A 13,858-nucleotide genomic window follows, 5' to 3' on the forward strand; every position below is an offset into this window, starting at 1 on the left:
ACAAGACTAGGTCTCATGACTCCAAGTCTAGGATCGTTGAAGCCTAGATCGAGAGCCCAGAGGGGGCCCCCACTCCCACCCCAAGTCCAGCTCATCCAACCCACTAATTTTATTTGTTTTTTCCCAGACTACATGTAGGTCTGATTTTTAATAATCATTTTCTCACATTTTGCTATCCACGTTCTTTCCCTCACTCCCCTCCCCAAGATGGCAGTTAATATGATGTATATTGTACATGTGTCATCATACAATACGTGTTTCCTTGTTTGTCATGTTGTAAAAAGAAGAAATATATGGCTTATACTAGAGAAAAATTCATGGAGGAAGTAAAGTGAAGAATGGCATGCTTCAATATGCATTCAGGCTCCATCACTTCTATCTAGGCAGTGGAGAGCCTTTGTCGTCATGAGTCCAGTTCCCTAATTTTCAGCTGAAGAAATGGATGTCCAGCAAATTTAGTTAATTTGCCTAAAGGCATAAGATATGGGTAGGGAACCCAAGAGGCAGATTTTGAATGCAAGTCATCTGACCTGCAGTCAGTATTTTTTCTTTTGTTTTGTTGTTTTTGTCTCTTCAGTGATGTCCAACTCTTCAAGACCCCATTTGGGGTTTTCTTGGTAAAGATACTGGAGTGGTTTGCCATTTCATTCTCCAGCTCATTTACAGATGAAAACTGAGGGAAATAAGGTTAAGTGACTTGCCCGGGGTCACCCAGCAATTAATTGTCCAAGGCTAGATGTGAAGATGAGTCTTCCAGACGTTAGGTCCAGCATTCTATCCACCAAGTCATCTGGCAGCCCATCTTCCCTCTGTGCTATTCCTAATTCTCTTTCTGCAGTGCTTTGCTATAAGAAATGGAAGAACATACATCTTTTAACATCTTACTCTTTGCACCACTGAGAATATTTCCCAAAGGAATTTGAATCCTACTGGGGGTTTAAGAGTTTGGCGGGGGAAGCAGTAGAAAATACATTGCTCAAGTCATTTAAAATTGAACCAAAAAGAAGTGATAAAATATGCTGCAGGGAATCATTTTAGCAGAAAGATCAGCTGAAATGCCTTTTCTATTTCTAATTTCATATAATAGTAGAATAAATGGACTGAGAATTCCCCTGAAGAAATGATAACTATTAATCAGGTCTTTTTATATACACATACCTTCTTTCAGTCAATGAAGCCTAGTTGGAAGCTCAGAAAGAAAATAATATAAACTGGCATTTATATCGCCCTTCAAGGGTTTACAAAACCCTTCACATACATCAACTCTTTGATCCTCAGAGTAATCCTATGAGATACATGCTATAAGCATTATTATTCCCATTTTACTGATGGGGAAAATGGCTTAGAGAAATGATTTTTCATGATCATGCAACTAACAAATGTCAAAAGTTGGGATGGAATCCAGGGCACTACTGACTCCATATCCAGCTCTCTTTGCCCCACTCCAAGAGTTCTAACTTGAGTGGGTCAACCTGGGTTTTAAACCAGGATAGCAGTTTGTTAGAATACTGACAGCCCTTGACTTCTTTCGGTAGCCTGAAAAAACCTGGCTTGCTATTTAGTTAACAAAGATAACTGATTAAAATTGGTGGGCTTCTGTGAGTTCCTCTCTTGCCCCCTCTTAGCTCTGTACCATTTACCAAAGGGGTAGAGGGGAGCAGAACAACATCTGTGACATATGCCATGGACACATTTTGTGTTACTTTTGTGGGATACAAAAATATCTAGTTATGGTTCTAACTTATCACAGTGCCTCTAGTCAGTGTTTTACTTGACAGAGGTATGAGAGGGAATTGGTTAAGTAGCAAGTACATAATTTGCCTTTACTCATGCTTCTGTAGGGATCACATGATGGTTTCTGCCTGTTGCCAGTGCAAATATGGAACTTTTGGATAGTCTTTCTATGTTTAATAGAGAGGTTCTTCCTAATACTTCATTCTAGTCTGTTTTTTTAACATTTAATAATTTTTATTTTTTAGAAAAGTTAAAATGGTTACATGATTCATGCTCTTACTTTCCCCTTCACCCCCCGACCTCCCCCCCATAGCTGATGCGCATTTCCACTGGTTTTAACATGTGTCATTGATCAAGACCTATTTCCAAATTGTTTTATAGTCATTTTTGGAGTTTCTTCTTTTTAAATTAGATTTTTGAGTATCTATAAATCTACAATTTTTTCAAAAATTAATTTATATCTTGTTTGTTTTATTGATCTTCCAAGTATTAGTTGCTGAATTGGGGCTTTGTGTCAGGTCCAGATTCTACTCTTTGCTGTAATTTTTAGGGATAGTTAGCTTTCCTTGGTCTTACCCTTAGATATCTGAGGGTCTGTGCTAATCTCCATCTCATGGGGTTAGATATTTCTCAATCTTAGAGGTTTAGAATACTGGATCTTTAGTATTCCTTTTGGAGTCTTAGGATGCTAGGGACCTTGGAGAATCTGGATAACCAGACCTTCATAGTCTGAACCATGGCAATTCATTGGTCACTACTATTCATCAAACCTTTTGAGGTAATTGTGGGTTTCTAATCACCCTGGTGGCAGGTAGGTGACAAAGTGAATAGAGCACTTAGCTTGGAATCAGAAAGACTGACTCTTTGTGAGTTCAAATCTAGCCTGAGAGACAGTAGCTGTGTGATCTTGGGTAAAACCTGTAATCCTGTATGCCTCAATTCCTCATCTGTAAAATAAGTTGGAGAAGGAAATGGAAAATCAGTCTGTATCTTTGCGAAGAAATCCCCAAATGAGATCATGAAGGCTCGATTCAGATACAATTGAAAAATTACTGAATGCATTTACAGATGGAGAAAATGGCTTAGAGAAATGATTTTTCATGATCATGCAACTAACAAATGTCAGGTTGGATTGGAATCCAGGACACTACTGACTCCAGATCCAGTTCTCTTTGTCCTACTACATAATATATATACATATAAATACTCATAAACACATATGTATATATATTTCTATTATCTATCTGTAAAGTAAGCTATATATAAATATATATATAATATGTTATATATTATATATATAATGTGTTCTGTTCTTTGTATATCAAAGTTTTGGGGTGAGAATTTCTTTCAAAGGAAAAAGTTCATCCCTTACATTCTATGGGGAGGACAAGAAGAGTTACCATGCCCACATGTACTCAGATAATTCAATATAAAATAAATATGAGTCACTTCCCTGTCTAAGGCCTTATAAGGACTAGATAATAAGATCACAGATATAGAGCTAGAAAGATCCTTAGAGTCATCTAGTCCAGCCCCTTAATACAGATGAAGAAAGTGAAATCCAGGGAGGAGCACAGTAACTTCAAAGGCAGGAATTGAACCCTCTTCCCCCAGAATCAGTGCCCTTTACACTTTAATGCAATATAGCTCCAAACTCTATGATCTTCCCAAATTCTGAGGATAAATATTAAACAATGTAATGGAACGGACAATGGAGTTGATTTTGCCTGGAAATAGAGAACCCTGCCTGGCACCACCATTCTCCTACACTTATTTTGCCTATTCCTAAGGCTAGCTCAGCGTGGCAGAGACAGATTGTACATTCTGCCTTTCAAATTTCAGAGGACCCCTTTGTCTACTCCCCAATTATCCTAGGCATATATATATATATATATATATATATATATGATGTATATGTGGCATCATATGGGGGCAAACTCTAACATGGTTGAGATTTGTAGCATCTCTAACCAGCACAGTCCCAAAGTGCTGAATGTACTTTCTCTTCCAAACAGGAGAACAAGCTGAAAGCAGAGCAGCAAACAATCCTATTTAATTTGGTTTCATACAGATTTCATAATTGGGAGCCTAAGGCTCAGGGAGCAGAATGTGCTGGGTACCCATCTCCTACTTGTCGCAATCTTCAAAATAGAATGGGAAATTAACCCAGGAAAGGAAAGTGTAAATCATTCTTCCTGTGTCATTGTCTTTTATAATTCAGGAAATAGCAGTGTCACAGACAAACTGAAGAGGGGGAATTCTCCAGCCTCCAAAATCAAGTGGAGGAATGTTTCACGTTGAATTTCAAACTGTAGAAAATCTTTCCAGATAAAATAGATGGAGCAGCCCATGGAAGGCTATTGTGCATAACAGAGTATGATATAACAGTAGAAAGTTGTATATATAATGGCATTCTGTAGTATACATGTGATAAATATGGTACTTTATATATGAGGTATATATGAGATATATAATGGCACTATATATGTTATGTATTCGCTATATGGTGGTACTTTGTATGTATATGGTATATGTGTGACAAATATGGTACATTGTTTACTATATGTGGTCTATACATGATATATATGGTACTTTATATATTATAAGATATATAATATATATTATTTACTATTTATATATAATATATGTATATGATATATTTAATACTTTATATGTGGTACATATATGTGATATATATGGGATATGGTACTATTTATAATATTCTTTCATACACACACATATGATGCTCTAAGATTTGCAAAGTCATCATCTCATGTAGAACTCATAACCACCCTGGGAGACAGGCACTCTTTATTATACCCATATTATAGAAGGACAAACTGTGGCCAAGCAGAGTTAAGGGACTTGCCCACAGTCACAAAGTTTATGAGTATCAGAGGAAGATCTGAACATCCGGTTCCCTCAGTTTAAGACCAGTGATCAGTCCATTATTCCACACTGCCTCGCATTTTAATTTAATGCTAACTTTCATCCCTTTCATCCTATTTTCCCTTTCCTAGAAACTTGGATATATTTTTCTTAGGACTCTGAGCTCTGACATACAAATATGTTGCCTTCTCTGGGCAATAACCAGGCTTCTATGCCATTTCCCAAACATCTCTTCCTCTTTGGGCTTCCTTCTATTTTCCTCTCTCTCTCTCTCTCTCTCTCTCTCTCTCTCTCTCTCTCTCTCTCTCTCTCTCTCTCTCTCTCTCTCTCTCTCTTGTTGTTTTCCCCTTTTAGAGCATAAATTCCTTGAGGTCAAGAACTATCTTGTTTTCTTGTGTTGTATCTCTAGTGCTTAACAAAGTGGCTAGAATATGATTAAGAGCTTAGTAAATGCATTTTCCTTGATCACAGGTTTTGTGCTTTATAAAAATACTTAAATAAATTATATTATTTCATCTTTACAACAACATTATAGGGTATGTAATGCATATATTATTATTCCCATTTCACAGGTGAAGAAAAAGACTCAGGGAAGTTAATTAAACTTTCAGGGCTCTCTTTCCTTTATACCAGTCTGCTACAAAGCATTGCCTTGGGAGGGCTTTAAGCCTAACACCAGGGCATATATGATTATTCTCCAATCAAAGGATGGGAAACTTGGTTGCATCCAATTATACTTGCACTATCAATTACAGAGCTTGTCTCCAACACAATCATACCTATTATTCCCCCTGAGTCCCCCATGTGAACAGCTGCCTCTGCTGTACAAGCTCCCAACTTTCCCCCTTCTGATGGCAATATTTAATCAGTCTTTTGCATGTGCAAAGGAGATATACCCTTCCCCCTTTCTGGGGTGACATCAACTCCTGTCTCTTCTACCTGTAGTAAGCCTGAACTTGATTGTGTAAATTGAGTCAGGAGGATAGAATTGCAGCCAGAAAAAGGCAGCAATAGAGTCAGGGGTCAGGATAATGTCCCCTGCACTGCCCCCCCCCACCTCCCCACCATCCCTTGACTGTCCATCCGGGTGACCCAGGCAAAATAGAAAGCCATAGTTGGCTCCCAAGATATGATGTGGGAGAGTTAGTGGGCAGAGTAAAGGTTTGATAAACTGAGGCAAGAGCAGATTTTGTTCTCTTCTGTTTGATTGCTGGCTGGAATTCTCTGTGAGCCTGGCTAAGGGGCCCTAACTGTGACCATAGAATAGCAAGCCAAATGGAGCAGAAAGGAAAGTAATCTATATCTCTGTTATTTTTCTAGCTTTTTCCCCCTACTACTTTTGATTTAATAAAATTGCTAATTTATAACCAGTCTCATAATTTTTCCTCTTACATGTGCAATTTTAACTTTACCCTATTACTATTTTTTCTTTATTTTTTAAACATTTGTTATTTTTCTCAATTACATGTACAGAAAAGATTTTTAAAATTCATCTTTCAAAATTTTGATTCTTTCTATCTGTTCTTTCCCCATCCCTGAGAAGGAAAGCAATTGGATATAGATTATACACACAGCCATATGAAACATTTCCATATTACCCAAGTTGTAAAAGAAAATCCAAACCAAAAAAAAACCAAGAATAATAAAATACAAAGTCTGCTTCAGTCTGAATTCACTCTGTTTCTGTTGAAGGCTTCACTATATTTTCAACCACCCAAATTCACAATTTCATTGCAATCTCTCATTCTAGCATACTCTACAATATACATTTAGTATTCACGTCTCAGTATCCCTCTAATAAGTCTACTTCTTTCCACCTACGCACCCACAGCATTAGTTCAAGGTCCTCACCTCCTTTCACCTGGACAATTTTAGTAGTCTTCTAACTGCCTCAAATGTCTTCTCTTTCTCGTTTCTTCTTTTTAAAAAAATTGAAGTTTTATTTTCAATTATAAATTATCTTTCTCATCCATTGAGAGACGCCAAGAAACACAATACTTACTGCATGTAGAAAATCTCAAAAAACACATTTTCACATTAGTCATGTTGTGACAATAAAAACAAAGTGAAAAAATGTGCTTCAGTCTGCACTTAGTTTATTGGTTCTCTCTCTCTGGGAGTGGATAGCTTTTTTTAAAATCATGAGTCCTTTGGAATTATTGTGGATCATTGTAACGATCAGAGTACCTAAGTCTTCCACAGCTGTTTATCATTTCTAATTTATTCTTTGTAGAGTTGTTGCATTGACTTTCCTAAAGAGCAGGTCTGTCTATTTCACCTCCTTTCTTAAATTACAGTGGGTCCCTATTGACTTTAGAATCAAATTTTATTTAATATTTATCTCATCATTTTAAATTTAATTTTTTGTATAAGTTTTATAATGTATACAATTATTAGTTTGATGGTACATATGTGTGTGTGTATATATATATATATATATATATGTAGTAAATGAGTAAATATAAGCATTGTGGAAGTGTAGTTGAAAAATAATTTGAAGTGCTAGGTTTGCAGAATCATAAAAGTTTGGAGACTTCTGTGTCATGACTACTCTGGAAGAATACCCTGGATAAAGCTTTAGTCCACTCACTGGGTTTTTAGAAGTTTGTATTTTATCCAAAATACCACCAAAGTAAGTGCCTTTGGGAGAATCATTTTTATATGTTACTCCAAACTGAATTTAGGAAAAAGAGATGTATGAAAATTATCCACATTCTCCTTTATAACCAAAAATGCTTATCACACTCCTAGAACTATTAAGTATCACAAAATGGGTATGAGTCTAACTTGTCTGCCATATGTATTCTGGTTTCTAATTAAATCCAATACAAAAATTTCTGCTGTAGAAAGCACAGTTCTGGATGCTTTAAACTGTGAATACAAAGACCAAGTAAAAACAGTACCTTCCCTCAAGGAGCTGACATTCTCCTAAGAATAAATAAAGAAGACATTCATTTAATTTCCCTTATGACTTTCTGGAGGTTTGGGGCACCAATAATAGCATCACTGAAATGTAACACTATAGTAAATAACTACTGAATTTTCAAATGCTTTTCATTTGACTGTCTGTAGATCTTAAGAAATAAAATTCCATTGCTGTGCTATGGTGTCATTTTATGTGTATATATTCATATGCATATACACACAAATATGTGTATATGTTTACATATATGTCCTATGTTGGAAAAGTAAATATTTTAGCGGTGAGTATGCATAAATCCCCTAGTGTTATAGTATTCAGTATCTGCTAATATGGCAGCAATAATTTCTAGAAAGTGCAAGAAAACCCTGCATGACAGAGGAATGAAGAGGAAATATTGAGAAGGAAGTTCAAGGTAAAAAAAGGAAATGTAGGTTTTTACTAGCTATAATTCTGATTCTCCCACATTATGAGCTACAAAGATTAGAGGGTCTAGCTAGGCACTGTATTACATACACTCTGTAAGTGCCCATAATAAAATTTCATAGGATAACATCCAAATTTAAGGTTGTCATTTTAAGCCTGCAATGCAATATTTAAAATTCCTTTGATTTAGCCACATCTACCTATGATTTTGCTGTCACTACACAACTTTAATTTTACAATTTTATCTACTGAAAAGATTGTAATTCAATTCTCAAAGAAATCAAAGAACTTATAGGTATGTAGCATCAGCTAGTGCCATATTTTCTAAGTCATAAAGCTTTAAGTCAAAAGTTTTTTTAGTGAATACATGATTGGCATTTTTCTATTTTATTTTTTAGGATACAACTATTAAAATAATTAAACTTAAAATACTTTAATTTAAACTCTATATTATTTTAAAGAAATAACTATCTAGAAATTATGACCAAATAAGAGAGAAAGAACATTACAAGATATAAAAAGAATAATTTTCTTATATTGAATTTAAAAAGTTTTGTACAAACAAAACCAATGCAACCAAGTTTAAAAGGGAAACAACCAACTGGTAAAAATGTTTCATAAAAAAATTTCTCTCATAAAGGTCTCATTTCTCAAATATATGAAGAACTAAATCAAATTTATAAGAACATAAGTCATTCCCTAATTGACAAATGGTCAAAGTATATGAATATGCAGTTTTCAGATGAAGAAATCAAAACTATCAGCAATCACATGAAAAACATGTTCTAAATTCTTCTTGATTAGAGAAATGCAAATTAAAACAATTCTGAGGTACCACCTCATACCTATCAGATTGGCCAATATGACAGTAAAGGAAAATGATAAATGTTGGAGGGGATGTGGCAAAATTGGGACACTAATGCATTGTTGGTGGTGCTATAACTGATCCAACATTCTGGAGGGCAATTTGGAACTATGCTCCAAGGGTTTTAAAACAATTCACACCCAGTAATACCACTATTAGGCCTATATCCCAAAGAGATTTTAAAAAGGAGGGGGTGGGGAAATACCTACTTGTACAAATATATTTATAGCTGCTCTTTTTGTGGTGGCAAAGAAATTGGATCAAAAATTGAAGGGATGTTCATTAACGAGGGAATGGCTGAACAAATTGTGTTATATAATGGTGATGGAATACTATTGTGCTTAAAAGAATGATGAACATGACGATTTCAAAAGGAGTTAGAAAGAACTTCATGGACTGATGCAGAGTGAAATAAGCAGAACTGGGAAAACAGCATACACAGTAAGAACAATATTGTGGAATAATCAACTGTGAGAGATATAGCTACTTTCAGCAATTCAAAGATTCAGGATAATTCTGAAGGACTTATGACAAAGAATTCTATCCACCTCCAGAGAAAGAATTGTTGGAGTCAGAATGCAGATGAAAGCATATGATTTTTCAGTTGTTTATTTGGGTTTATGTTTTGGGGGGTTTATAAAATTACTCACAAAAATGAATAAGATGGAAAAAAATTAAAGCAAAAAAGAAAAATATCTAGGATAATGGTTAGTTTTCTTACTGATTTTTAATTATTTCTGTATTAACTCACCCTACATCTTAGCTTTCAGTCAACATGGCTTGTCCTCAAACTTTTGTGCTCCTTCCATATCTAAATATTCTGGATTCCGTTGTTGGTTCCATTGTCTCTCATTGTTCAGTCATTTTCAGTAGTGTCTGACTCCTCATGACCCCATTTGGAGTCTTTTTGGCAAAGCATATTTCTGATTAAGGGCAGCACTTTCTTGAATGTTCACAATCTGTCATCAAATTGTTTCCAAATCACCTAAAGAGCTGAGATTTGAATACAAATTGATTCCTACAGTCAGGTAGATATGCATACCCCTCTTTGAGTTCCAAATACTATAGAAGCTTCTTCTTTTCCCCCAAGTAGTTGTACCTCATTAACTGTGTATAACCACATGTTCAAGATCTTATGAATGCTTGCATTTTGAAGCACAAATGTCAGGTTATAGGAATATCATGATCACTGAGCATTAAAGCCATCTTGAAATCATCACAAACGTTTTTCAGTAACAAATTTTGTATTAACTTTCATTACAGTATTAAGGCTGTTTTCTACTTATGCTACTATTCTTCTGTAGAGTAAAACTTCAAATGAACTGTTTAACAACACTAGTCAATCATTAATGAAGTTTTTATAAGATTGTAGCTTGTATGCCAATGATAGACAGGAAGAAGCTATCTGAAGAGATTCTTTCATTATAAAAATTAGTTTATATGTAAACATTATTTTTAAAAATGAGGCAAAATATGCAATTGCACTTTAAGCACATTTATCATTTGATGCAATACTTGTTATCAGTTGGTAGTAAAGTAGATATTTTATATTGTAAGTAGCTATTCATTTTTTATTTTAAAAATTTTTTAATGTTAATATAATTTTTAATAATCACTTTCTGATATTTTGTGATCCAAATAGTATTCCTCCCTCTCAGCCCTCCCTTTTCCCCAAGATGGAAGATAATATGACATAGGTTGTATGTGTGTTATTGAACAATACATATTTCCATGTTAATCATGTTGGAAAAGAAGATATATTGCTTATACTAGAGAAAAATTCACGTAGGAAATAAAAGCAAGAATTGGGTGCTTCAATCTGTTTTTAGACTTTGTCAGTTCCTTCTATGGCAATGGATAGAATTTTTGTCATGAGTCCTCTGGAGTTGTCCTGGATCCTTGCATTGCTGATAATACTAAAGTCATTTACAGGTGATCATTGTATACCATTGCTATTACCATGTACAACGTTTTTTGGTTCTGTTCACTTTGCCTCACTTCACATAAGTCTTTCTAGGTTTTTTTTTGGCATTTCTTGGTGCACAATAATATTCCATTACAATCATAAACCACAACTTGTTTAGTTATTCCTCAACTGAAAGACATCCCTTCAGTTCCCAGTTCTTTGCCACCACAAAAAGAACTACTATAAATATTTTTGTGAAAGCAGGTCATTTCCTCCCATTTATGACCTCTTTGGGACACAGACTTAGTGGTGGTATTGTTGGATCAAAGAGTATACACAGTTTGTTTGTCCTTTGGCATGGTTCCAGATTGATCTCCAGAATGGTTGTATCAGTTCACAGTTCCATCAACAGTGTTTTAGCTATTCTTTTTTGTCAATTGGTTAGGTGGCCAAATTTTTTTAATGAATTTTCATATCTCAGTAAGAGGTTAGCTTACAAAATTATGCATTTTTACTATATTCTTATTTTAAATCAAAATTCAGAAATAACCCTGAGAAGGAAAGAGATTGTGTTTATCTGGTATTAAGCCAAATATTGGAATTCTTTGTTCAAATAAAAGGTCCAACATTGAAATTAGGTTTATAGGTGGTTATTATGTTAAGTAGCTAACTTATTCCATAAAATGGCATTTACACTCAACAAAAGATGTAAAATAAAGAAATTTAATATTGAGTCTTATAGGTAATAGTAAATACATGAAGTTTTGCTAGATTACTGTTAATTCATAATGTTCTATATAAATGTTCATAATTGTATAGTTTTATATTTAGAATTTTAATCATTATAGATAGAGTGAAATTTCATAATTATAATTATTTAATATAAACCTTAATTTGGCTATTTTGATACAAAAGTTATCATTATAGTTATTATAAGCACAAATGATTAAATTTAAAAGAATTTAATGAATGGTATTTTAAATTACCATGAAGTTCACTACACAATTTTTTTGTTCTTGTTCTTGTTGAGAGTAGTTCACAGAATAAGAAACATAGAGAACCACCATACTGGAGGGTTTCTGAGGTCCCTTCCATCTCTAAATCTAAGACTGATAAAATGAAGAAAATAAATCTAGAAGACCAGGAGTGATCTCCTCAATGGTAGAGTAGAAGGGAGCAATAAGATATAGTTCTTCCTCACAACAACTGCATGAAGACCTAGAAAATCCAACAGTCTGAGTCCTGATTGGTAAATCCAATAAATTAATCATGGTGAAACATTTTTTCCCCAGCCCCAGTTAGCATAAGCATCTAGGGAGGCAGAGGGTCTAGCTAGGATGCTATTGGAGTGAGTCTTTCAGAATGGGAACTGAACAAAGTCCTGGAGATGTGTGTTAGGATAAGTAGAAGTTCTAGTACAATAGGGCCTGATAGGGAACAGAAGCAGGTGCCAACTCAAAGTTCTGTCATTCATACCTTAAATCTGGGTCATAGGTCCAGGGCAGACTGAGGGTAGCTGTCTCTAAGAGTGCTAGATCATGGCCAGGTCTATTGATTTGCAACCTGAGGCTATGTACTGAGCAAGGAACAGGGACAGAAATAAGGGGAGGGAAGGAATAAGTATTTATTAAGCAACTACTATTTACTAAACCCTGTGCTGAGTACTTTTCAAGTGTTATCTCATTTGAATAACAGCATTATTTGTAAGGGAGCAGCTGTGTAGTTCTGAAACAGAATAAAAGCAGGGTATCAGATCTAGCCCACGGCACAGTCTGAAGACTACAGCGGAAGAACTAGAGCAAGATGGTCAAAATAAAGGACATCTGTAGTTCTGTTGCTCTGCATCCATAGAAACTTCCAGCTAGCTAATGGTATACCCAGCAGCCATCCAATGGAACTATAACCAGGGGAAAGTCCAGAGCTGTGTTGCTTAAACGCAAACAGTCCAGAAGCTTGAAACGTTGAGACAAGGATGGCAGATATCATATTTCACCTTGAAGGAGACAGTTTGGGACAAAGTTTGTAAATCTCTAGCCTAAGATGTTCCTGAGACTCTTGAGGAACATATCACTCAGCAATTGGAGAAAATAATCTGAGGACCCAAGAGAACACAAAACAGGATTAAGCATGACCCAGATATTCCCTCCAGGAGGATGTAGCACTTGGCCCTTAAAAAAATCTCAGGTTAGGAAGTAAACTTGGAAGAATGAGTCAAAAAAAAGCCCCAAATGGAATCTTATCATAAAGAGCTATTATTGCAGACACAGTCATAGAAGAAGAGAATAACTTCAAAACAAAGTCTCAAAGGGAAAAAAAGGCCATAAAGGAAAAACATATGTAGGTTTGGGATAAGTTCAACTAAGATTCTTTCAAGAAGTGAAATAAAAGTTTTTTTCTTAAGGAATTAAATGATTATTTTATAGATTAAATGAGTGTGCCAAAGGAAAGATTTTTACAATAAATGAGAGCTATAGAAAAAAATATTTGGAAAGAGAAATAACAGCTTGTACAAGATCTAAACAACCTTACTAAAGCAAAAGACTCCTTGAAAATTAGAATGGGCAAATAACACTTAATGTCTCTATGAGATGAGACAAATTAAATGAAAATCTAAAGACTGAAAATGTGAGTTATCACATATAACAAATAGCTATTCTGGAAAACAGGTCAAGGAGATATAATTAAACAATTTCTGAAAGCCATCAGGAGAAGGGGGTGGGGAATGACACCAGATTTCAAAAAGTCAGGACTTCTTGGAACCAGAGAGCAATGTAAAAATATAAAAACAGAAAGAAACCACCAGTTATCTCCTGAAAGAAACCCTAAAATAAAATCCCAAAAGAACATCATAGCCAAAATCCTGAGCTTCTGTGTCGAAGAAAAAATACTGGAAGCATTAGGAAAAAAAAGTGGAATTCATGTACTGAGGTGCAACAATCAGTATCATATAGTATCATATAAATTTAGTATCTACCACTATAAAGAAGCAGAGAATTAGGAAAATGGTAGTCTAAAAGGCAAAAGAGATAGGCTTATAATAAAAAAAATCTACCTAGCAAAATTGAATCCAGTCCAATAAGGGAAAAACAGAATTTCCAAGCATTTCTGATGAAAACAG

Source organism: Gracilinanus agilis, chromosome 4 (assembly GCF_016433145.1).
Source record: "Gracilinanus agilis isolate LMUSP501 chromosome 4, AgileGrace, whole genome shotgun sequence".
Classification (NCBI taxonomy): domain Eukaryota; kingdom Metazoa; phylum Chordata; class Mammalia; order Didelphimorphia; family Didelphidae; genus Gracilinanus; species Gracilinanus agilis.